The sequence below is a fragment of the Aricia agestis genome, chromosome 4 (genome assembly GCF_905147365.1).
Source record: "Aricia agestis chromosome 4, ilAriAges1.1, whole genome shotgun sequence".
Lineage (NCBI taxonomy): Eukaryota > Metazoa > Arthropoda > Insecta > Lepidoptera > Lycaenidae > Aricia > Aricia agestis.
Genome location: NC_056409.1, coordinates 5,037,418 through 5,063,809, shown reverse-complemented (window position 1 = coordinate 5,063,809; position 26,392 = coordinate 5,037,418). Strand labels below are relative to the sequence as shown.

Below are 26,392 nucleotides of genomic sequence, written 5' to 3'. Positions count from 1 at the left end.
CGAGGATCGAAAAGGCAACTTTAGTTAAAAAAAACCTTAGAATTACTTCGGACATTTCTAATACAGGAGTCTCGTAAGCGCCTAGACTACTACGGGTAAGTTTTACCGTTTTTAAGTCAATTAGTAGTAGATAATAATAATTGAAGGTGCACAAATAATTTAGAAATTAATATTTATCAGTCTAGGGCCCGGGTTTATACTCGTATGCAAAATACCATCAACATAAGAAGCTATATGGACACGAAATGACCACGAAAGACCTGCCTGCCTTCAAAATTTGTAAAATAAAAATGAAATCGATATTTCTTTATTATTCAGTGACATCTCTAGTAAAATCCGCCATTAGGCGTCTTTCGTGGTCATTTCGTGTCCATAATATAGCTTCTTATGTCGATGGTATTTATATAATACTATAAATCCGGGCCCTCTACCAGTGCATACTGTTAGTGCGTAAACCCTCAATAAACACATTCATATCGTAGTAACTAGTAAATCTTTCCTTAAAAAAACTTTAGTTTTTAACCTACTTCCAAAAAATACGATGTTCGTCTGTTTATATTTATTTTGGTGTAATTATTACGATAGCGCAAACGTTGTCATTAACTATTTCGCATCTATTCACCAACTTGCTCTATCTTATGTATTTCTGTCTACAATACTGTGGTGTTGTATTGTGTATTAAACAATATCCGAATATTTCTGATCCGGTGACGTCTTAACGGTTATGAACGATATCATAAAGTTGTTTCGGAATGCGCTTCTGATTGCTCATTATTTTTATTTATCGCATCAAAATATCTTTTGTTTTTCTTCAGTGTAGTTTGTATTTTATTTAAATGGGCTGAAGAACAATTATTCGTTTATTCATTGAAAGATTTTTGTTAGTCTATGAATGTAATATTATATTATGTTTTAGACGCAAATAGATACATTATGTTACTTTAAGCCCTTACCTCTATTTGAGACGTAGGTAAAATTTAATAGAGAGCTAAGGAACACTAGGTAAAGAGTAAGAATTTCCTTATTATGTATTAATTAATTTTAATGGAAATATAGGACCATAAAAGGAAATAAAACCCGATCAAAATGAGGAGTTTTTGGCATCACATTCGTAACTTCACAGGCTTCAATCTTTCATAACCAGTGGCAAAATTTAATCATCAATTTAAATAAATTTAAATTTATTGCCAATTATAATTATAAACAATATAAATCATTAAATCTAAAGTCATATGTCATATTATATTTATGCCATACAAAACATGTGGCAGCTACCTACTTGTAAACCGTATCATGTTACGGAATAAAAATTTCCTAAACACGTGAATTTTAGTTATAATGAGTTGATAATGAGTTACCTTTACGTATAAATAAGTAAAGTAAAAAAATGCTACCAAGCACATTTCCAAGCTGCAAAAGCTCTTTTTATGTCAGAGACCTTTAAACACCTCTATGTAAAGAGATAATTAGAAAAAAGTCTTAACATAGACAAATCTATTCTTATATATTTTAAATGGAACTTCTTAAGCTGGTCACTTTTTAGGTGGTAATTCTCTAAATTCACCGAATCGATTTAAAAAAAAAATTACCGATCAAAGTTCAAAGTTAGTATGCCAAGAATAACATTTAAGCAGCTACTGATTTCATAAGCTACATGCGTACTACTGCATACAACCTAGAGACTAGCATCACGTGCCACTTTTTTCACGTACAAAAGTAAACGTAACTTCTTTCCTACTGTAAGATCCTGATGACCTGATCCCAACCTTTATTTTAATCAAAAATTAACAAGTACTAATTCCGTACCCAATTGGGTAACTCTAATGAAAATATGAGGTCTCCGGTGACAGCGAGATCCCGATTATGACAAGCCGCGTATATTATTTTAATAATCTTTATGATCCTTTCTCCGGCCTTTCCGTTGAAATGCTAAATTCGTTAAGTAAACAATTACTTTTTATTTCGGCGGAAACATTTTTAATTCGTCTGCAGCTGTGTTTGCAATAATTTTTGTGCATTCTTGTCTCTCTTGTTTTAACTCATTTTTCACTTTTCTTGTTGTATTTATTCAGTAATATATTTTATATATTTTGTAGCTTTAATAAAAAATATTACTTATTATTAAGTATATCAAAAAAATTATTTCCGCTTAATACAGATAGTGACAACGAAAAACTATTGATATACATGGAACCAACGTATTTGATACTTGATGTAAGCCGATTATATTTGTACCAACATTAATGGAGTATAAACAAATACAAACAATACATAAACATAAGTAGGCCATCAATAACCCAACCCCTCGATATGTCGGGTTTGACGCAATTATTACCCCTATTCATCATCACGGTGACGGGAGACGCAAATAAATAATTACGGGTTAAAACATTTAATCCCGCAAACATTACCCTAACTTCAACTATAACTAAAGTACCCCTACACCTATAACTAAAGCAGGTATATAATTTTCAAATACATATGAAATGAAATGAAATAATATATTGCAAGAATGAAGTGCATTACATAGGTCTTCAAATTAAAAATACTGTTCTAAACATTCTGCCATCCAGGTGGCGTGCAAAAGTCAAAGTAAACATTTAATATAATATTGAAAATTAATTTATAGAATTACAAAATTAGAATCGATTACAAAACGAAGGTTGTAATTATTAAATTAGCATTAAAATATCCATTAGAAGTAAATAGTTACTTTATTCTAAGCATAGTGTGATTGGAATAAAGTAAGTACTAAATTAATTGTACAATGTACAGTGAGTCCAAACTATGTGAAGTAACAAAACAGAAGTACATTGTCTTTCTTATTTTTGCTAATTTTTTGATGTTAAATTTAAATAAAAGTGGATGTAAAAAAGAAAACTAGGATTAAACAAGTTTTTTTTTAACAGAGAATCAAAACTACTGTTTAAATCTGTGGTACTTCAGTTATAACACTACAGAAGTACCACAGACTCTAACATATGAATCCTCCATTCGAATTTTTAATTTAGCGAAACACTACACACAATCTTTTGAACCAACACGCCATAAAAGCGGTGAAACCGAACGAAAAACAAATTATCCCTTCGACAAAAGGCTTTCTCAGCGAACAAAGCGCCCCTAGCGGCGACCCGCGTAATCTCCATTGAACTGCCGGCAATCCGTCAAGAGGTGGCGCCACAATAGCGGATTAGCGGTTATTACGTCACCGTTGTGATCGAAAGCCCGCGAATATTACGGATTATGACAGCCCTCCCCCTCGTGTATTACGATATTACAAGTATTAGCCTACAGTAACGAAATATTTGCGAGATGTATGTAAGACACCCTTGTTTAACGTCTGGTCTTTCTGGCCTAGTTATCATTCAACATTATTGTGATATATTCTATCATTTTTCGAGCTGGACAAATTGCAGGGTTAGTTACTACTTACTTTCCTTTTAATTCAGGAAATTCAATTTTAAAAATAAATATTAATATTTTCCGACACTAAAATGACGCCCGAAAATCTACCCAAGGTTGATAAAAAACTTCATCAATTAGAATCTTAACCAGCCTAATGCCACATGATGTATAGCAAAAAGTTACGACCCCAATAAAAATATTATAAAAACAATCGGAGTAAAACGTGTCAGCGGCGAAATAATTGGGCCGGAAAATTATTATAATAATATTATAAATAGTTTTGATACTAGAAACAATTTTATTCGTGTCATACGCGAGCAGGCCACGCTCGTAATTCATAACTATACAACACCGTTGCTCTTTGATACTTGCGTTGAATTATTTTCTATTTTACGATCAATAAAATGTCGGACATAATAAATTTTAATTGTTTATTTTGTGTATTGCGAATATGTGTTTTATTTAAATTTCCTTTTGATATACAGCGAAACTGCAGTTACGTTTAGCGTGTTTTGTTTAACTGCAAAATAAATCATTTCACAATAATTTAACGATGCTTTTTGCGAGTGTGGGAAAACCAATAACCGACTTTTATAGTAACGAAATATGGTTGCAATGATACTAACAAATAACAAAGTCATTTTATATGTCAAGAATTAATATTTTTATTAATATGCAATTATCAAAACTTTTCCTTCCGTATATTTTCTTATACTTGATAGTAAAATTTATATAATAACAGAGTGGGGCCACGAGACATATTTTCATAGTTTTATTGACTACCAAGAAGAGTCGGGTTCGGTAGAAGTTATTGTGGGTTTTATTTTTTGTTTCCGCTCATAATAAATTTCAATTTTCCGTCGTCACACAACATTTTTCTTCTTTTGATCTTATTTCGATCGGGTTTAGCGTTTCCTCTAATTGTTTTGATATTTCGGATATTAATTTCAATTAATATTATTGTTGAATAATTGCTAATGTTATGATACAAAGCTGATTGTCGGCACCAGTAAAATATAATACCGTTTTTGAAAGCTTTGAACAACAATTTATACTTTTATAGAGAATAGAGATAATTTAAATTATTATTAATAATAATTTTATAAACATACTAGACGACGCCCGCAACTCCGTTGCGCCAAAATTCGTTTATCGCGCGGGAACCATACACTTTTCCGGGATAAAAAGTATCCTATGTCCTTTCCCGGGACTCGAAGTATCTCCATAACAAATTTCAGCAAAATTGGTACAGCGGTTTGGGCGTGAAGTGGTAACAGACAGACAGACACACTTTCGCATTTATACTATTAGTATGGATTCCGTAATAGGTGCAGAAACTATTCTGATTAGTTATTTTTTAAAGTTCTGAATAATTATGATTCACGCCCAAAAACTGAACCGTTTTTGGTCAAATTTAGTATGGAAGTACTTTTAGTCCCGGGACAGGATATACATAAAATCTTGGAAAAATGTACCGTAACCGCGCTTCTGCGCCACCAACCACTTTTTAGTTTTTACCAATTTTTGCGCAATTCAGTAATTGCATGCGTCATCTAGTTACCTATTCTTTAAGGGAGTCTATGTGAACTTTCCCTGGGACCGTGCATTTATGATAATTAGTTACATCACGACGGCAACAAAAGTAATTGTAATTTAGTAGCCAATCTAAAAGTATCGTCCAAGTATCTCGTTTGTCCCGTAATCTCTCATCTCATCTAACTTGGACGGAACTTTTATGTGTCGGCTTATTGTGGGCTCATCTAATTTCAGCTAAGCCGCTAATAATAGGGAAAGCGATAAGCGTTAAATACTTTTTGGTAATTCCGGTAATTTATGGATGGTAAGTTTGATCGGGGTTTCGATTAGCCTCAAATAAGGTCATCATCATCGTGATTCACAGTTCTCATCAACCGTCTATTATCAAAATCTGAAAATAAAATGTACTCCAGCAGTGCCGGCGACAATGATAATGAAACAGCAGTAGCGGGCATACTTTTTTTGCCACGCGGCAGAAAGAGAGAAGATATTACTTCCTTTCCTGTCAAAATCTATGTACGCGATTCCGCGTTGTTAGATCAACCGGACACGGTTTTTAAGGCGACGCCTTGATAATTTGGCTATAGCGATATCGATTTTTCTCAGCAATGATTAAAGCTAAGAAATTAAAGTTCATTGTCAGTATACATCATGTCTTTGTCTTTGAATTATCCAAAGCATAACACGATTGGTCAACTTTTATAGCACAGAATAATCAATCAAAAAGTCCCCTGTAAAAGAAGGATTCTAATTTTGCCAACAGAGGAGAGTGATTAAGCCCGGCCGCATTTTGTCCGAAATTTCTGATCAGAAACAGTTTTGCACGTCCGCGCTGTCTCTTACATTGTCTCTCACATTTTGTACTGAGCCGAGTGAGCTCGAACTCGCCGGAAGGATATTTCGGATAGTGTGCGGGGTGGCGGTCCGGCGAAATTCAACTGTTTCTGATCAGTATTCGGACAATGTGCGGCCGGGCTTAAGCTTCCAAAATTTGTACATAGATTAGATTGGTTCACGCATACACTTTAATTTGCCCATACCCATAGCTTATATGAAATATATTTATGGTTTTTAAATTACGCGACAAAAACCATTTCTTGCTGTTCCATTGCTTGTTTTCTATGAGAGACCGGCTCGGTCTTTCATAAAAAACAAGCAATTTAAAGTAAAGTAAAAAATACGGTTTTTTACTTTAACGCGGTGTCACCCAAGCATCTTCAATTCACTTCTCATCAAGCGCCCATGGGCGCAACATCAATTCTTCTATAAACGTAATTACTTATTTTTCTATGCAATTTACATCAAAATACAGTCCACTATGCAAGTGAGCGAATATATTGTAACAGACAGTCAGATACATCATCGATAAATGAAGACGTTAGTGGAGAGAGCAATTACTCATTTTTTGCCTTCTTTTAAGTAAGTTACAAGGTTTGTTCGACTTAAAAAGTCGAACAAACCTTGTAACTTACCTAATTCATCATCTAGCTTATAAATCTAGCTATTTCCCCGGTCCTTATGCTTCCATTCATGCAAAAAATTACAGTTTACAAATTTTTTGTTACCCACTGCATCCACAAATTTCTTCAAATGTACCATGCTTTCTTTTTTTGCGAAAAAGGTATCACAAATACCAGCTTATTCAAAAGAATTAGTACATAAACATGAAAAAAATAATGCCTAAAGCATTCAATATGAATATGCACACCAGTCGCCGCTAATACCCAAAGGATTAACCCCTTTCGTTGTAAATAAAGTTCATAAAATTCAAATTAGCCCCCGAGTCTTCAGGGGCCATTTAAATTCATAAATAAACTTCAGCCATTAAAATAAAAAAAAGCCCCGACAATTAACAAAACGACGTCGTTTTAGGGTTAATATTATTTCCTTCTGCTCAAAGGACGCTGTAAGAAAATTTACAGTCGTAACCCGAAACGTTTTTAAAACAATAAATAGTGTGTGACAAATAAAGTGTAAGGGAAGGTGTTCTATCTTCGTTACTGGCATTTCACACCAAATGCGTCGCTCATAGAGTTCGGTAACATTGGTTCTTGTGTAATATAAAATTCATGATGTACCTCAAATCCCTCAGATTGACGAGCAGATACATAACAGATTACAAAGGTTTTTTAATTGGAAAAGAAAAGTAAGACATAGTTTTCTATCGATCCAAATTTGTTTTATTGAAAATAACAGAATTAGTTGAAAATTATTTCATATTTACTAGGTAGACATAGACATAAAAATTAAATAAGAACTTTATTATTATATTTCCTTCGATTTTAAAATTCAATTTTATTTAATCTTAAAAGGGGGCATTTAAGATTAAAATAATAAAATACGCAGATATGGGGTTCCGGAGATCTCCCGCTGTATCCCTTCGTAGTCAAAATCGCGCGACTGGCAAACCGTCTGGGACCGCCAGCAACCCGTCATCTGAAACGTAACTTTTTTACTCGCACATCTGTTTGTTATTCCGTCTATTTCAGTACATCCGACTAGATAAACTCTTCCCCTGTCATTGTGGGACAATTAAGGCGAGTCTCGTGTTTTAATGGTCTCTCCCTAGCCAGTAGTTTATGCGAAGTTTTTTGTTTGCTTTACCTTAATTATCTCATTAATTAACTCGGTTTATTTCCAGATTATTTATTCCGTGATAAGAATAAATGGGTTTACTAAATCTGATCAAGCTCCAAACATATGTTGAGATTTCTTTGTTAATAATAATTGTAAGTATATTAGCATAATTTACATAATTTTCCTGGAACAAGAAAACACTGCAGTCAAACACACTTTTGTTATCATCTCTAACTTATTGTTATACCTAATAGCTAGTCTGGTCTTTTTCCTACATAATAAGTGCCTATGCAGTCATTTTAAAACATCATCTAAATATAATGCCGAAATTTTGCAGATTTAGTATACTCGAGTCGAAAGGCTTTCATAGGAATATTTTACAACAAACTATTGAACCTAGCTCAGGAATATTAAGAATTTAATCGCGAAGGAAATCCCCCGATATTCTAATATTTGCGACCTACTTCTCGTCTTCTGCATCCACAGTGTGCATCAATGTAATAAACTGCGCTCTATCGGGATTAAAATTGCAAGTATTTAAGTTACAACTTACAAGTCAAATTTTGTATTTTCATAACATAAGAGTGCTTGGGTATTGGTCCATACATTATATCGACTATATTCTAATACTAGCTGTTGCCCGTGACTTCGTCCGCGCCAACATAGTATAATAACAAAGATGGATAATCCGCTAACAAATATGAAAAAAGTAAAATATAACCTCCTCCTTTTTCGAAGACGGTTAAAAGTAGCCTAAGTTACACCTTACTAAATCAGGTGTCTACCAAAAAAAGTCCCGGCATAATAGCTCCAGCCGTTTCAGAGATTAGCCGGAACAAACAGACAGACATATAGACAAAAATTGTAAAAAAAAATTGTTTTGGTGTATGTATCGTATATAGAATTATGTGCATGTAGCAAAAAACGGTTCTTTCAATATTACAAACAGACACTCCAATTTTATTTATATGTATGTATTGTATGTATGTATAGAGTATAGATAATAAATGAAGCCGTAAATATATGACTCCGCGTTAAAGTAAAAAATAGTTTTGGATATCTTTTAGATCGCATAGAAAATAAGAAATGGAACAGCAAGAAATGGAAAGGGTGTAAGCGACAAAATGGTTTTTCTCGCGTAATTTAAAAACCATAAATATATTTCATGTAAGCTATGGGCAAATTATAGTGTATGCTTGAACTAATCTATGTACAAATTTTGGAAGCTTAAATCACTCTTCTCTGTTGGCAAAATTACAATCCCTGTTTTTATAAAGGTCTTTTTGATTAATTATTCTGTGTTATAAAAGTTGACCAATCATGTTAGGGTAATTTAAAGATAAAGACATGATGAATACTGACAATGAACATTAATTTCTTGAGTCATTGTTGAGAAAATTCGATAAGTGGAAGGTAAGTATTAAAAAATAAGCGTGAGTTACAGTACACACTCTTCCTTATATATGTTTTTAAAATTATATTGATATCAGCAATTATGAAAAGCATAACATCGAGTCGGTAATTTTCATACAACGTATATTTACCGTGTCATGTAAACCCGGGTAAACGCAGGATATCGGGGTTGTCATCTTCTGTATTGTGCTATTTAAGGCGGCCACTAAAACGCTTCTGTGGTAGCTGTCATAAAATGTAATATGACAATGACCACGCTCCGTTTATAGACTGCGTCTTTGGGATTCCTGAAGGGTTAACAACTTGCGACTCAATCAAACTATAGGTAGTATAGTGTATACCTATTAATAGTTTGATTGAGATCACTTTTTTGGTAAAAGTAGGCCCCGTGCGAGTTTCTAACGCCGCTTCTTCTCACCGGTTTAGTTCCCAAACTGTTGATATCACGTAGACTCTCTGAAAATATTAGAATCAAATTTACTTACAAATAAAACAAATTTTATTCTATTTTACCTATTAAAGTGACAGATATTTTTAACTGACTTCCAAAAGGGAAAATTGTTCGGTTAGAGGAGATAAACTTTTATATTTACGAGTATATTATATTATTGTATAATATTATGGCATGTCTCTATTATTTTTACGAGCAGTCCGTGTGAGAAGTGCTCATAGAAGAGAAGTGAGTAAGTACTACCTATTAATTTTTATTTCTGCTTAATGTAGCTGGCTATAATTTCATGCAGTTTTTTTTAACCATTTTGGAAAACGCATATTTGTACAAATAAAAACTATCGAGCGGACAAATATATAACATTTTTGCCATAACAATACCTTTTTCTATCGATTAAGTGTCTAAATACACCATGGCGAAGATATGCGGCCGAAGTTCCGTGGCCGATATTACGTTCCGACGCATTCGGCTGATACCTCTGATATTATGATACGAGCCGAAATTACGCGGCGGAAATTCAGTTGCGTAACTTTGTCTGAGTATTCAGTGTCTCGAACGCTTTTGAACGCTCGACCGAAGTTCGGCTGTACGCTATAACACGACCCGATTTCGGTATGTGTCATCGGTAATTTAAAATACATTGCAGGCGTAATCTTGCCGAACTTCGGCCGCATATCTTCGGCATGGTGTGTTTAGACACAAAGTGTAAAAGTATACAATGGGGAGAATAGTAGAGATTATATTGTAAGGATGTCATAAATAATTAATAGAGTAAGTACCTACCTACCATTAAAATCTAATTATTATGGACTGCACTTTTTACCTCATCTTAGTCGATATTGATAGTACCTACATGGGAACTAGTGTGCCCATTTGGGTACACAATATGGGAAGTATATCGCGATGTCCGCCGGACCCCCGCAGCGCGCATCGCGATGCAGCTAACGAGCACCGAACAATGTCTCTATTAGCTTATTCTGAGGTTTTTAGATCAGAATAGGAACTCAAGTGGAGTAGATTGCAAGTTTTTTTTTAGTTGAAGTTTGTATAGTGTGAAAGTATTCAGGTTCGTGAATATTAATCATTATTATTGGTCGAGGCATTAACCTGATAGACAAGGTATTATTGTGAATTGTGATAGAAGTTTTTCTTAAAATAATTATTAAAATAAACGTATAATTAGCTGCACAACAAATAATTTTATAATAATATTTGATTTAATCTTATAAAATGTATAGAAATGACCTTATGATACCTCGATAATTTGGCTGTAGCGATATCGATTTTTCTCAGCAATGACTAAAGCTAAGAAATTAAAGTTCATTGTCAGTATTCATCATGTCTTTCTCTTTGAATTGCCCATAGCATAATACGGTTGGTCAACTTTTATAACACAGAATAATCAATCAAAAAGACCTCTGTAAAAAAAGGGATTCTAATTTTGCCAACAGAGTGATTTAAGCTTACAAAATTTGTACACAGATTGGTTCAAGCATATACTTCAATTTGCCCATAGCTTATATAAAATATATTTATGATTTTTAAATTAGGTTAAAAAATTACGCGACAAAAACCATTTTGTCGCTTACGCCCTTTACATTTCTTGTTTTCTATTAGAGGCCGGGCCGGCCTCTCATAGAAAACAAGCAATCTAAAACATATTCAACACGGTTAGTTATTTACTTAACGCGGCGTCACCTTAAGAGAATAGAAAGGTTGATTCATTTCCAAATCAGCTAGATGCTAACACTTTCTGAACATTTTAAAAGTGATAAGTTGGCGAACTAACTTGGCGAATAGAGTCGACTTAAAAATTCGGCTCAAGCTTTTTGAAAAAGTTACAATTATTATTATTTTTTCCAACTTTTGTGTCTTGCAATGAGCTTCTTTCGTGCCTATAAATATTACATTATTATAAAAAAAGGAAATGAATGTACAATCGAGGAAGTTGATTCCTATGCAAGTGACAGACCAACGTTATTTGGTCGAATATGTCAATTCAATGTTAATTGTGATCTGTCAGCTGGGTTTGACGTAACGCAACCAAACTACTTAGGTCCCCGATTTGCATAGGAATCAACTTCTCTGATAGTACTTACTAGAAAACACAATAATAATAATAATAATATCTATGGACGCTTCACACCACGTCAGTCTGGCCCCGTGGTAAGTACCTGAAGGACTTGTGTTACGGGTACCAGACAACGGAAATATATTTAATGTTTTATACTTTACATAATATATTTAAGATTTTATTATATAATACACATATTTAATACACATCCATGAACCAGGAACCTTAAAAACTTTGTTCCGTCGGCGGGATTCGAGCCCGCGATCCCCGGCTTGAGCTACCAACAGCTCACCAACTGAGCCACAGATCCTCGTATAACAATTTCTAATACGACTCCACCGCACATTGTCCTACCGAACGCGCAGCAATCCCTTCTTCACTATGCAAATAAAGTTGGTAGCAAAAACAAAGCGAAGCACGGTAATTACACTTGGTGGAAAATTAACTGACATCGATACGGCGAACACGCTCCCAGCGGTAATGAGAGGTGATACCGTGCGCCGTTTTAGTGCACGCCACTGTACTTAGCTTACTCGTTTTGTACTGGAGTTTGGTGCTAGAATTAATTATGATATTGGACATCATATTCTTACTGTTACTGTACTTACATTGAGAATATACAATACCACACTTATTTTTATTTAACGTTTGTTGTACACTTGTTATATAAAAATAATTGACATAGAAAGACGACACAGAGGAACTGCTTATTTCTTAAGAAATTTCTTATAGCAGCCCTATAAAAAGATATATGTGACATATTATATTACACTAGCTATTTACAAATACAAATAATTTTATTTCCAGAAAGATACAATATTGTACAACTTCAAATTAAGACAAATCCCCACACTAGGCATAGTCTGTCCTGTGTGGCCAGTATTTGACCGAGCTTTGCTCGGTATTCGATAAAACACGAATTAAATGACATTTTCTAAAAATGATTCCTAGCTAGATCGATGTATCGCCCCCGAAACCCCCCTATATACTAAATTTCATGAAAATCGTTGGAGCCGATTCCGAGATTCCAATTATATATTTATACATACTAAACCGAACAAACGCGTGCTTATTATTAAACCACATGGTACCGTAATTATATTAAGTAGTATTTTCTATTTGAGATTATTCAGCTGCTGTCTATTTCGGGGCAATTTGTAAGAAACCCGATCTTTTCTGCATGTGAGGGTTAAGACGCAACATAAATCTGCAGCAAAGGGTTGTAAATTCAGCATCCCCTCCGCCGGTGATCTATATGAGCCAGTTTATCCTGACCCCCCTCAACCCCTACAAGAATACGAAGACATAAGGCCGGATATACCGAGCGAGGGATCAACGAGAAGTGGACGAAATTTTATAAATACCAATGAAAATTTTAGTACGTTCTGAAATATTTCTTGCGAGTCAATTTTGTGAATTGGTAACAGTTTTGCGTTTATGTACCATTAAATTTTAATACAAATAAGACGTTTTATGGTCAATGGTTTCATTTAAGAATAAAATTTATATACGTTTATCCCCAAATTCACTTTGTAAACCAAGTGCCAAACAAGGTAATTAGGCTTTGGCTAATAATTTTGATAACGGTTTAATTTACACATTAATTATTATTAATAAAAATAAATCCTTGACTCATCGAAACGACATAAAATGTAACGAATAACATATTGTTACCAGTTACAAATTTTTTCTACTCATCTAAAAATTAGGCCATCCTAATTGAAAGAAAGCACGTATATCCAAAACCTATCCCGTATTGGAAACATTAGCGAATAGCTAACCAATTTTGAAAGGCTCTCTTTCAAATCCCTATAACCTAAGCTCGTACTTTTTTACTTTTTGAGGTGAAAGCATGAGGTACCATTAAGGTATTGACGCTACAAACCTCCGAACAGGATCCGTAATAATTCACAAAGAAAGCCTACAGCCAATATACGAGTAGTATCGACATAGACTAGGCCGCAGATGCGACATAACAAACTTTTTTGCGACTCAAAAACGATTAAAAAAATACATTATATACAGCCGAATGTCTAACCTGACGTGGGAGAGCCTTGCTTCGGCACGAATGGGCCGGCTCGACCGGAGAAATACCACGGGCTCACAGAAAACCGGCGTAAAACAGCGCTTGCGCTGTGTTTCGCCGAGTGAGTGAGTTTACCGGAGGCCCGATCCCCTACCCTTTCCCTTCCCTACCCTCCCCTATTACCCTATTCCCTCTTAAAAGGCCGGCAACGCACCTGCAAGTTAAAATTCTGAGGTAACTGTTTAAATTACATAATAGAAAACATTAACAACAAACAGGTTTATGTGAAAAGTTATGTAGGGGCAAGCTTTTCTCCTTTTACTCAAATTTACTCATATTTTTTTATAAGCCTAGCATAATATTATAATATAAGCATAAAGACCACTACAAAGAAATATATATAATATTATTGAAGAAAATTATAAAGTAATAGATTAAACTAGCGTCACACCTGACATTTTTGTTGCATGAATTCATTATAATATCAAAAAATATAATATAATCTTTTATTTAATTTTATTTCGTGGACGTAGACTGCTTTAACTCAATTACAATAATTATTGTACGTGTTTAAACTTATTTAAGGTATCTTCGCAAATTTGCATTTGTAATTGTAGTACACAGGGTGACAGAAATAACTGAGATATTTTATACATGTATGGTTTACACTTTACGTAGATAAAGAGGTAAATACTAAATACATAAAACTTATCGCAACATCGTATTAATTCCAATGGCAATATAAATACGAAATTAATTAACATGTTATTGAGGAACGCGAGGAATTTTTATATAAATTGTACACGGGTCGAAAAAATCTGTGATATGTCGATAGTATCGCGTCTCGCGTCTGTATGTTACTCTACGTTACATCAAAGGCGGCGTTACTTAAGGCGGATACAATATAGTGATCGCTATTTTATCGACGGGGGATGGTCGGTTTATGTTCTGCAATATTAATAAAATATGCACCGTGTGAGTTTGTTTTGCCCGCTTAGTGAAAATGCCTCGATCAAAATAATTGTCTGGTTTCTTTTGACAGACGTTAATCTGTTTGTCGGCCTTGCTGATTGGTTCATTATTAAGGGTTATGGTGCACTCTACGTTACAAATAAGTTGTGTTTGTAATACTTACTTTAATTAATAAAGTAAATTGTGTTTTGGCGTTAGCCAATCAAAAGCTTGGGTCAATTCGGACCCCAACGTGATAGGTTAGATAGATAGTAATAATTAGGCAAAACGGTGTATGTCGACTTCGACGTTTACGCGAAAACGGTACAGTTTCGAAGCCTATTTAATGAAAACAAATAAATTCACTAATTAACGCTGTTCTATAAAGTAAATTAGTAATTATGGTGATTAGGCAAAATTTAGAGTTGTGAAAAGAGATTAATTAAAATTTCCTAAAAATGATGTTAGAATATAAAAATAATGAAATGACATGATATAGTCTCATATAATAATAAAAGCAGAATTTTAATTAAAACTTATTATAAATGGATGTGTAAACAAGATAAAAAATCAATATATAAATCTATTATTTTCATGTAGATAAGTAAATCATTTTCTTTTAAATTATAATATCTAGTTTCAACATCCTGCGGAATATTTGTGATCTAAATGGAGTCCAGATGAAGGTAGAATTTTGACCTTTTCTAAGAGCTTTTAGTTCCAAACGTCCAAAATATTATATTTCGTTCCAGTTTTTTTAGACGATGAACATTGTATTTAGATGATTTGAATATAATAATAAGATTGATATAAAAATAAAAAAATCGGCCAAGTACGAGTCGGACTCGCGCTCGAAGGGTTCCGTACCGTTATAGAGCAAAAATAGCTCAAAAATTGTGAGTTTTGTTTGGGAGCCCCCCTTGAGGTGACGCCGCGTTAAAGTGAATAATCGTTTTGAATATGTCTTAGACCGCTTGTTTCGGCCTCTCATAGAAAACAAGAAATGGAGCAGCAAGAAATGGAAAGGGCGTAAGCGACAAAATAGCTTTGTCGCATAATTTAAAAACCATAAATATATTTCATATAAGCTATGGGCAAATTATAGTGTATGCTTGAACTAATCTATGTACAAATTTTGGAAGCTTAAATCACTCTCCTCTGTTGGCAAAATTAGAATCCCTGTTTTATAGAGGTCTTTTTGATTGATTATTCTGTGTTATAAAAGTTAACCAATCGTGTTATGCTATGGGTAATAATTCAAAGATAAAGACATGATGAATACAATGAAGTTTAATTTCTTAGCTTTAGTCATTGTTGAGAAAAATCGATATCGCTGCAGCCAAATTATCAAGGCGTCACCTTAAATATTTACTTTATTTTAATTATATTATCAATTATTGAAGTAAAATTAATATAATTAAAGATTTTATGATTAGCCATTATTGATATCGAGCAAAAAATAGCAAAAAAATCACGTTTGTTGTATGGGACCCCAATTATCATTAGACTTTTTTACTTTTTTTATGAAATAAGGGGGCAAATGAGCAAACGGGTCACCTGATGGAAAGCAACTTCCGTCGCCCATGGACACTCGCAGCATCAGAAGAGCTGCAGGTGCGTTGCCAGCCTTTTAAGAGGGAATAAGGGAGGGTAGGGAAGGGAATAGTGATTGGGACTCCGGTAAACTCACTCACTCGGCAAAACACAGCGCAAGCGCTGTTTCACGCCGGTTTTCTGTGAGAGCGTGGTATTTCTCCGGTCGAGCCGGCCCATTCGTGCCGAAGCATGGCTCTTCCATTAAATACTTTAGGTAAATAAGAAGCAAAATCAAATCATGGATTAATTAAAACCAAAATACAAAATAAACTAAAACCGGTCGACAATTTTCTATTTGTGTATAATTACAAGAATTTCATCCGCTATCTTTCCGCTATTAATAGATTACCAATTACAAATAAGTAGTCCTTCATATCCGGTTAATAAATTACAAAAACGTAAACAAAGTTACACAAATATTTGGGACGAACCTAGTAGGTTGTAGGTAAATACACAGTGTATTTAATAACCAGGCTCTTGAGCAAAGACGTCTTCTTTATCGCTTCTTTAATATAGAATCACCGATCAAAATGTATGGAATTGACATAAAGCGCTCGATAATGATATGAAGTTGATGTTCGACCCGTATAATGTCAATTTCAAACATTTTGATAGACAAGTCTATAAAGAAGTGATAAAGAAATCCTCTTGCCTAAAGGCTCAAATGATTTTAAGAAACATAATATAGGTACTTCGATTTTTAACATCAACTAGTAACATAATATGAACAAAAGTAGGTAATTAAATGACAAATCATAAATCATGGTTGATGGTAGTGTAGAAATAATATTATCATCTTATATCTTTAAACGAGCAATTCTTGTATAATATATATAAATATATAATTGGAATCTCGGAATCGGCTCCAGCGATTTTCATGAAATTTAGTATATTTAGGGTTTCGGGGGCGATAAATCGATCTAGCTAGGAATCATTTTTAGAAAAATGTCATTTTATTCGTGTTTTATCGAATACCGAGCAAAGCTCGGTCAAACAGCTAGTAATAATATTATGTATCATAATTCATATAGTACGGATTCTATATTACGGTCTTATGCACTATACAAGTTTCAAAGGAACTTTTTAAAAACAGTTAAAGAGAAAAAAAGGTATTCAGTTAAAATATATTTCATTAATAAAATTATTATAATAGACATTGTTATTTTACCATAAAGTTTCTCAACTTTATGTAAACCGATTGGAATCGTTGCATAAAATATTTCAATCTTCGGCTTCTTCTCATTCCAATCTCATCAATAGCTGATTATCTGATTTTAAATCGATTTAAATCTGAATCGAAAATCACAGCAACAAAAGCTACGACCGTTCGGATTATTAAAAATCGTGCCATTTATGATTATTTATTTTATAATATAAAGCCGGTTGGGCGAGATGAGTTTTTTATTCAGTAGTAGTGATTATGCTAATGACGTTGCTGGATTCTCACGAGCGGCGACAGCGGGTCTAGATATCATGTCGATGACCTTTCGAATTTAGGAATATCGCATCGTAAACGTTAAGGTGCGTAGACACTCGTGACGTGACGGCAGGTGCGTAGCGACAACGGTTCGCTCCGAAGACGGATACGGTGTATCATATTTTTTTTATTAAAATAAGGGGCCAAACGAGTAAACGGGTCATCCAATGGAAAGCAACTACTGTCGCCCATGGACACTCGTAACATTAGAAGAGCTGCAGGTGCGTTGCTGGTCTTTCTGTGACATTCGTTTTTACTCGGTGATAACTAATATTAAGGTTGTCTTCAAAAGTGATAAGCCGAAACTTAAGCTGGATCTATTTTCGACTGTACTTTAAAAAATAAAAATTAAGGCAACAATAAAAATATGGTAACAATTTACAATAGAATCTGTTATTCTCAAGTAAATTTGAACTAAGCAGTAATAAACTAATAAGCAATTTAATCTCGGATAATGATTATAATTTAACGTACAATGTATATTAACAATAATAAAATACATATAAAGTTTGAAGTACGCAGCGTCATCATAGCGTATTTTTTGTTAGTGAGCAAGAACCTTTATAGCATTGTTGGTTCCTTGAAAATTATAAGGAGATAAATAATAAAAACAATAGATAATTCTCTAAGATCTTGTTTTCATACATATTTATCGAACTAGAAGTTTTCGAGACGTTTTAACACTTCTATTCTTGTTTTTTGCTATCAACTTTAAATATTGGCATTTGCCTGGGCTTATGTTACAGATTTATGTAAAGTTAATAAATAAACGACAGAACAAGTAATTTCGAAATTCGAATGTATCTTAAACCTTCTTTAACATTTTTGTATTTGATTGGCACAAAATTATGTTACACTTAATTTGTTCCTATAGAAAATAATAAAAAATACTCTTTAGAGTTTAGAAGGTATATTTCCCTTGCAATATTTTTATCTCTTTTATTTCTTTACTGGCATTTCATTTCCCATGGATTTCTCGGCCAAACCAAGTTTTTTTTGCGGACTACCCACAAAAGTTCGTGTGGCGTTGTAATTAGCAAATGGCCGAAGATTGCTATCGATACTCGATGAAGGATTTTTTATTAACTAAGATTTTCTCTTTAAAATACTTACAAAGTCCTTTCTACACCTACCTACTAAAAAGCACATGGTAACTTCCTACAATAAGTTGAGATAACTTCCTGGAAAAAAGTGTCGAAATAATGCCAAAAATAAGTAATAATATTGATATTTGTAAGAAGTAATAAAATCACACAACTATTAAGCAGATTTGCAATATTGAAAATAAATTAAGTTTACCTGTTTAAACATGAAGTCAAAACGTCATTTCTTCAAATTCTGGCATCGCGATATCTGAAATAAATAAATATTTTTTAAGATATAATAAAGTTAACAGATAGTTAAAAAGGAATAATTATTTTCTGAGCACATTTAACTAAATATGCTTAGGAAATAAGTAATCTAAAGTTTAAAAAAAAACAAAACGCTATAAGAACATAATGTTTTCTACGCTAAGTTATTATAATAAGCGTAACGACCAATAAATTAAACTGATTTAAACTAAACCATTACGGTACAATGCAAACGCTAAACGCCCTCAATCACACAACTATGCTTTGTGCCTCACCGGAGAAATTGTCTTAGGCTCAATCGATTCTTGAAGGATTAAAAAAAATAAAAAAACGCGGCAACAAAGGTGCCGCCACCATTTTGAAGATTATCCCGGCATCTGATAAACCAATAATGCGTACAGTTCAAATATGGAACGGCTGGTGGGTAATTTTATCAACTTTAAGTTTGTACGTAATGCAGTATAAAATGGGCTTTCTACCTAAATGAGAAACTTATGCTAGGGCATAAGTTCCCCACCTAGGGGTGGGGAAGATCTATTTTTAAACCCAGACAAAAACAGAGCGGTATCATAATATATTTTCAAGTTTACAATCGTATCATCATTTAGATTTTAGAACTATTGTTTGACAAATCCAGAATTTTTTTAACTTAATTTTATTTATTTTTTACTTTTATTTTTTCCGTTTTCATAAGCACTTTCATTATGCTCCAGCAAATATGCGTTCACGTAATGAACAATTAAGAGGCTTTTTAACATACACCTTTGCGACTGGAACCAAAGGCCTTTGAAGACTGTTGACATACAAAGCATTAACTTCGCTCGCTGCAACGTAAAGAAACACGGAAATTATATGCTAAAGTAGATGTGCATTCATTACAAGAGAACGAATTACGAAACAACGCGCAAATTGCAACTTTATATCACAACTAGCTTTTGCGATTACGTACTGTACAACGATCTATTCGTGTAACGCGTAGACATGAGACGAACAAGCAATTCCGATCTAGGTGAATGAATTTTAAGAATCAAAATGAGGAAGTTACAGATTTCTGTATTTTTGGAAATGGATTGAAAACATTTAATGCTTATGAATATAGAAATAAATGATAAGTAATAGGGATGACGACAAGGTCAAAGATTAGCTGATTTTTTTAATAAAATAAAGACATGGCGATAAAATATAAACTGTATTTCCGAAATTTTAGCTTCATAACTTATGTATTTTTTTGTTATGAGCCTTCAAAGTTGGATAGTCAAGTCGATTTTTTTAATAAAATGCCTTAATTTTTGTATACCATTCGATAAGTTATGCAATTTATTAAAAAAAATCTTATGAAACGACTTTCATAAACGCAATATTTAACATAGCTATCGAACAAACTACCTAAGCGTGACGTCACAGGTAGGTAACATTTTGTATGGAAATCTTGGAGAGCTTTTAAGCTATCAAAGACATTTTTTCACCGATATTCCTATTTTTGAATGGTCCTTCACTTACCAACAAGAAAAAAAAATCGTCATGCCTATTGTTGTTACGAGCGACTACAATTATTAGTAACTAACTATATAGTACCTAATCAGTGTAATAACAATAATTAAGGAAAGCTTATGCAATTTTTTGATTCTGAAAATCTCAAAATTCAAACGGAGGAAGCCGTACTATGCGTATGATATCAACAATCTTGTTGCGTTTAATTGCAATTGAAAAGCAAAAACCTCCGGTATGTCAGGCCAACAGTGTCGGGATGAAAGAGACCGCCGGCGATTGTCGCCGCATTGTGTCGTCAGTCGGTCATTCGTTCGCGACTCACCGACATTATCGTACTAAGATTTATTCCGACGATTAATCGTCTCAAGCCACGGACGATGGCGTTTCTGACAATTTTAAGGTTTGTTTCGTGTCGTAGCATTTATCTGCATTGGTTAATTTTCACTTAGGTACCATCGAGGAAATTGTTTCCTAGGCAGTTTACAGACCGACATCATTTGGTCGGATCATGTCAATTTAATGTTAATTGTGATCTGTCGGCTGGGCTTGACGTAACGCGACCAAACTATGTAGGGCCCCCATCTGCCTCGGAATCAACTTCCTTGATAGTACAATATGATGATGGTAGGTATCATCATATTATTGTACTATCAGAGAAGTGTTGTTTTTCGCGTTTCGCGATTCAGTCATAGACTTTATCTAACATTAATTGTCATTTTCAGAATTCCCTTTTTTACTTTTTTCTGGACATAATATTATTATGAATTTTGAGAATACATTGTTATTAAATACTGTTAATTTAAGCTCAAGACTTCCTAGGTTCATATTTATTGTTATTTCTATTCTAAGTTCATTGCCTAATAATTTTAAGATGATACAAAATAAAAAAAATATTATGTAATATTATGTAAAACAACTATACAGTACATTATTAGGTTTGATTTTAACAAAAGTGAGACTCTTGTTCAAAACTGAGGACAAATAAACGAAAGTTGAATCGTCGAAACCATCCTCATTTCAATGAAATATTGTTAAAGCAGCATTAAACGTTTTTAAAGCACATTAAAAACTTTTAAGGCACATAATTGTGAAAATAAAAATTTAAGTTCGATATTTGTAGCGGATGAAGCGGTTAGGTTTTTTAACGAGATCGCCGTAAACGCAACAATAGCACTATCACTCAGACGTTTATGGTTCGCCTTAAGTTCCACGTTATGCAACTCCGAAAGAAGAATTAATTGTACAATTTTAACTAGAATATTTGACGATCATAATGAGGTAGGTATTAAGGAATTTCAGGTTATAAAATATACTTTTTAACTACTCGTATAATATTTATTTGGGTGAAGTTAATAAACATAGTGAACACAATATAATATTATGATTTAAAGTTTTTTTATTAATCGATTTGCTTTTGTCACGAGTCGTATAGAATTCGAGATGAAAATACATACGGCATAAAGCGAAAACAAATCCGCACTCCCATTGATGGAAACTTTCAAAAATCTATTTCCTGTCTGGACACCCTTCCGGTTATGGCGTCCGATGTTTTCCGGCCATTTTGAAAATCCATTATTTTTCCAATGAACCCGACAGGAATTGTTACGATGGAAAATTGCGAATGTGAAAAGCTCTTTAACGCGGTGTGAAGCTATTACATACCAATAGCAAATAAAATTCTACCATCTAATTAAAGCTTATCTATAATTTTAGATCATTGGTGAGTTGGTGACAAGTATTGCTCTACGGGAAAAACATTTATTTATTTATTTACATCGTAGAAATGTCAAAGAATTAACAAAACACATCAATAAGTAATTAAATTGCAGGTGCCCCGTCCCAGTTACTATTTATACACGTTAATTGGTTCTAATAAAATAAACATTTACATAATATATAATTAACTTTAGATTATTAATTGTCATGAATGTAAAGCAAAGAAGCTCAGGGGGGTCCGTACAACAGTTAACATGATTTAAGATTAGAAATTCGATATGGTAATGTTAATATAGATTTTGATTCATGGCGTTAACAGTAAGCTTAACAAACGTTTATGAATTATGTCTTATGATTATTAATGTGTTAATTTAAAATATGAAGTTTTACAATGCATACGATTATTTTTTATTCGCTTTTATCTTAGCGCGAGGATTTTTCCCAAAATTTTGTGCTTTATAAATCTGATCTCAAGTCCATCCAATCTGTTTTCTGTTAGTTTAGAGATAGAGTTTCCTACCTCTATCTCTAAACTAGGAAGGTATAGAGCTATGAGCTGTGTTTAAGCTTTTAGACCTATGTGAAGTTAGCAACCGAGTTCAAGGTAAATGATTTTTATATATGTCATTCGATTGTACCCGGAGTGTACCCGATTGTACCGCAATTAAAATCGTTTGTACCTCAATAGGGTAGAAATGGGGGGGGGGTGGTAAAATTTGCTTAGCAACCGACATAAAGATACCGGAATTTTAATGATGCCATCTGGAAGAGTATCGTTTGTACCGGATTGTACCCGTTTTTAAAGTTTTTTTTTTGATTTTACGAAAAAAAAAACAAAAAAAAATTTTTTCCCTAAAAATAAGGCTTTGTACGGAGTAGAAGGAAAGAAAGTATATAAAGCAGTTCAAATGTGTAAAAGAAGTTATTTTTTGAGGTAGATTCGTTCGGTCTTGACGAATTTTCCAATATCTTACTATAAAAGTCGGAGTTATATTTTGCAGTTTTTTTGTCGTTTGTACCTCGCCAAAACAGAAAGATTATAAAAGAAGATACTATTCACTTTAAATTCACACAAAATTTTTTGAGACAACAACGACAGAAATTCGATCGGTCGTGACGAATTTTCGAATATCTTACTATAAATCTCGGAGTCATATTTTGCAACTTTTATCGTTTGTACCTCGCCAAAACCGAAAGATTATAAAAGAAGATACTATTCACTTCATATTTAAACAAAAAAATTTGAGGTACAAACGATTTTTCATATAGTAACAACGTCAGAGATTCGATCGGTCTTGAAGAATTTTCGAATATCTTACTATAAAACTCGGAGTCAAATTTTGCAACTTTAATCGTTTGTACCTCGCCAAAACCGAAAGATTACAAAAGAAGATATAATTCACTTCATATTTACACTAAAAAATTTGAGGTACAAACGATTTTTCATATAGTAACAACGTCAGAGATTCGATCGGTCGTGACGAATTTTCGAATATCTTACTATAAAACTCGGAGTCAAATTTTGCAACTTTTATCGTTTGTACCTCGCCAAAACCGAAAGATTATAAAAGAAGATACTATTCACTTCATATTTAAACAAAAAAATTTGAGGTACAAACGATTTTTCATATAGTAACAACGTCAGAGATTCGATCGGTCTTGAAGAATTTTCGAATATCTTACTATAAAACTCGGAGTCAAATTTTGCAACTTTTATCGTTTGTACCTCGCCAAAACCGAAAGATTACAAAAGGAGATATTATTCACTTCATATATACACAAAAAAATTTGAGGTACAAACGATTTTTCATATAGTAACAACGTCAGAGATTCGATCGGTCTTGACGAATTTTCGAATATCTTACTATAAAACTCGGAGTCAAATTTTGCAAATTTTATCGTTTGTACCTCGCCAAAACCGAAAGATTACAAAAGGAGATATTATTCACTTCATATTTATACAAAAAAATTTGAGGTACAAACGATTTTTCATATAGTAACAACGTCAGAGATTCGATCGGTCGTGACGAATTTTCGAATATCTTACTATAAAACTCGGAGTCAAATTTTGCAACTTCTATCGTTTGTACCTCGCCAAAACCGAAATATTATAAAAGAAGATATTATTCACTTCATATATACACAAAAAAATTTGAGGTACAAACGATTTTTCATATAGTAACAACGTCAGAGATTCGATCGGTCTTGACGAATTTTCGAATATCTTACTATAAAACTCGGAGTCATATTTTGCAACTTGTATCGTTTGTACCTCGCCAAAAGCGAAAGATTAAAAAATAAGATACTATTCACTTCATATTTAAACAAAAAAATTTGAGGTACAAACGATTTTTCATATAGTAACAACGTCAGAGATTCGATCGGTCTTGAAGAAATTTCGAATATCTTACTATAAAACTCGGAGTAAAATTTTGCAACTTTTATCGTTTGTACCTCGCCAAAACCGAAAGATTGCAAAAGGAGATATTATTCACTTCATATTTACACAAAAAAATTTGAGGTACAAACGATTTTTCATATAGTAACAACGTCAGAGATTCGATCGGTCTTGACGAATTTTCGAATATCTTACTATAAAACTCGGAGTCATATTTTGCAACTTTTATCGTTTGTACCTCGCCAAAACCGAAAGATTATAAAAGAAGATACTATTCACTTCATATTTAAACAAAAAAATTTGAGGTACAAACGATTTTTCATATAGTAACAACGTCAGAGATTCGATCGGTCTTGAAGAATTTTCGAATATCTTACTATAAAACTCGGAGTCAAATTTTGCAACTTTTATCGTTTGTACCTCGCCAAAACCGAAAGATTACAAAAGGAGATATTATTCACTTCATATTTAAATAAAAAAATTTGAGGTACAAACGATTTTTCATATAGTAACAACGTCAGAGATTCGATCGGTCGTGACGATTTTTCGAATATCTTACTATAAAACTCGGAGTCAAATTTTGCAACTTTTATCGTTTGTACCTCGCCAAAACCGAAAGATTATAAAAGAAGATACTATTCACTTCATATTTAAACAAAAAAATTTGAGGTACAAACGATTTTTCATATAGTAACAACGTCAGAGATTCGATCGGTCTTGACGAATTTTCGAATATCTTACTATAAAACTCGGAGTCAAATTTTGCAAATTTTATCGTTTGTACCTCGCCAAAACCGAAAGATTACAAAAGGAGATATTATTCACTTCATATATACACAAAAAAATTTGAGGTACAAACAATTTTTCATATAGTAACAACGTCAGAGATTCGATCGGTCTTGACGACATTTCGAATATCTTACTATAAAAATCGTTTGTACCTCAAATTTTTTTGTGTAAATATAAAGTGAATAGTATCTTCTTTTATAATCTTTCGGTTTTGGCGAGGTACAAACGACAAAAGTTGCAAAATTTAACTCTTAGTTTTATAGTAAGAGATTCGAAAATTCTTCAAGACCGATCGAATCTCTGACGTTGTTACTATATGAAAAATCGTTTGTACCTCAAATTTTTTTGTGTATATATGAAGTGAATAATATCTCCTTTTGTAATCTTTCGGTTTTGGCGAGGTACAAACGATATTGACTCCGAGTTTTATAGTAAGATATTCGAAAATTCGTCAAGACCGATCGAATCTCTGACGTTGTTACTATATGAAAAATCGTTTGTACCTCAAATTTTTTTGTGTATATATGAAGTGAATAATATCTCCTTTTGTAATCTTTCGGTTTTGGCGAGGTACAAACGATAAAATTTGCAAAATTTGACTCCGAGTTTTATAGTAAGATATTCGAAAATTCGTCAAGACCGATCGAATCTCTGACGTTGTTACTATATGAAAAATCGTTTGTACCTCAAATTTTTTTGTGTATATATGAAGTGAATAATATCTCCTTTTGTAATCTTTCGGTTTTGGCGAGGTACAAACGATAAAATTTGCAAAATTTGACTCCGAGTTTTATAGTAAGATATTCGAAAATTCGTCAAGACCGATCGAATCTCTGACGTTGTTACTATATGAAAAATCGTTTGTACCTCAAATTTTTTTGTGTAAATATGAAGTGAATAGTATCTTCTTTAATAATTTTTCTGTTTTGGCGAGGTACAAACGACAAAAGTTGCAAAATTTGACTCCGAGTTTTATAGTAAGATATTCGAAAATTCGTCAAGACCGATCGAATTTCTGTCGTTGTTGTCTCAAAAAATTTTGTGTGAATTTAAAGTGAATAGTATCTTCTTTTATAATCTTTCTGTTTTGGCGAGGTACAAACGACAAAAAAACTGCAAAATATAACTCCGACTTTTATA

At 33.1% G+C, this 26,392-nt stretch overlaps 1 protein-coding gene across 1 annotated transcript in view; it reads right to left on the bottom strand.

The window, feature by feature from the left end:
- Positions 1-26,392, bottom strand: part of LOC121726322 (transcription factor Sox-5) — a 259,272-nt gene that overhangs the window by 152,735 nt on the left and 80,145 nt on the right. Inside the window, exon 2 of the mRNA XM_042113635.1 lies at positions 18,806-18,859. The gene's annotated coding sequence lies outside the window, so the exon portion shown is untranslated. The remainder of the gene's footprint in view (positions 1-18,805; positions 18,860-26,392) is intronic.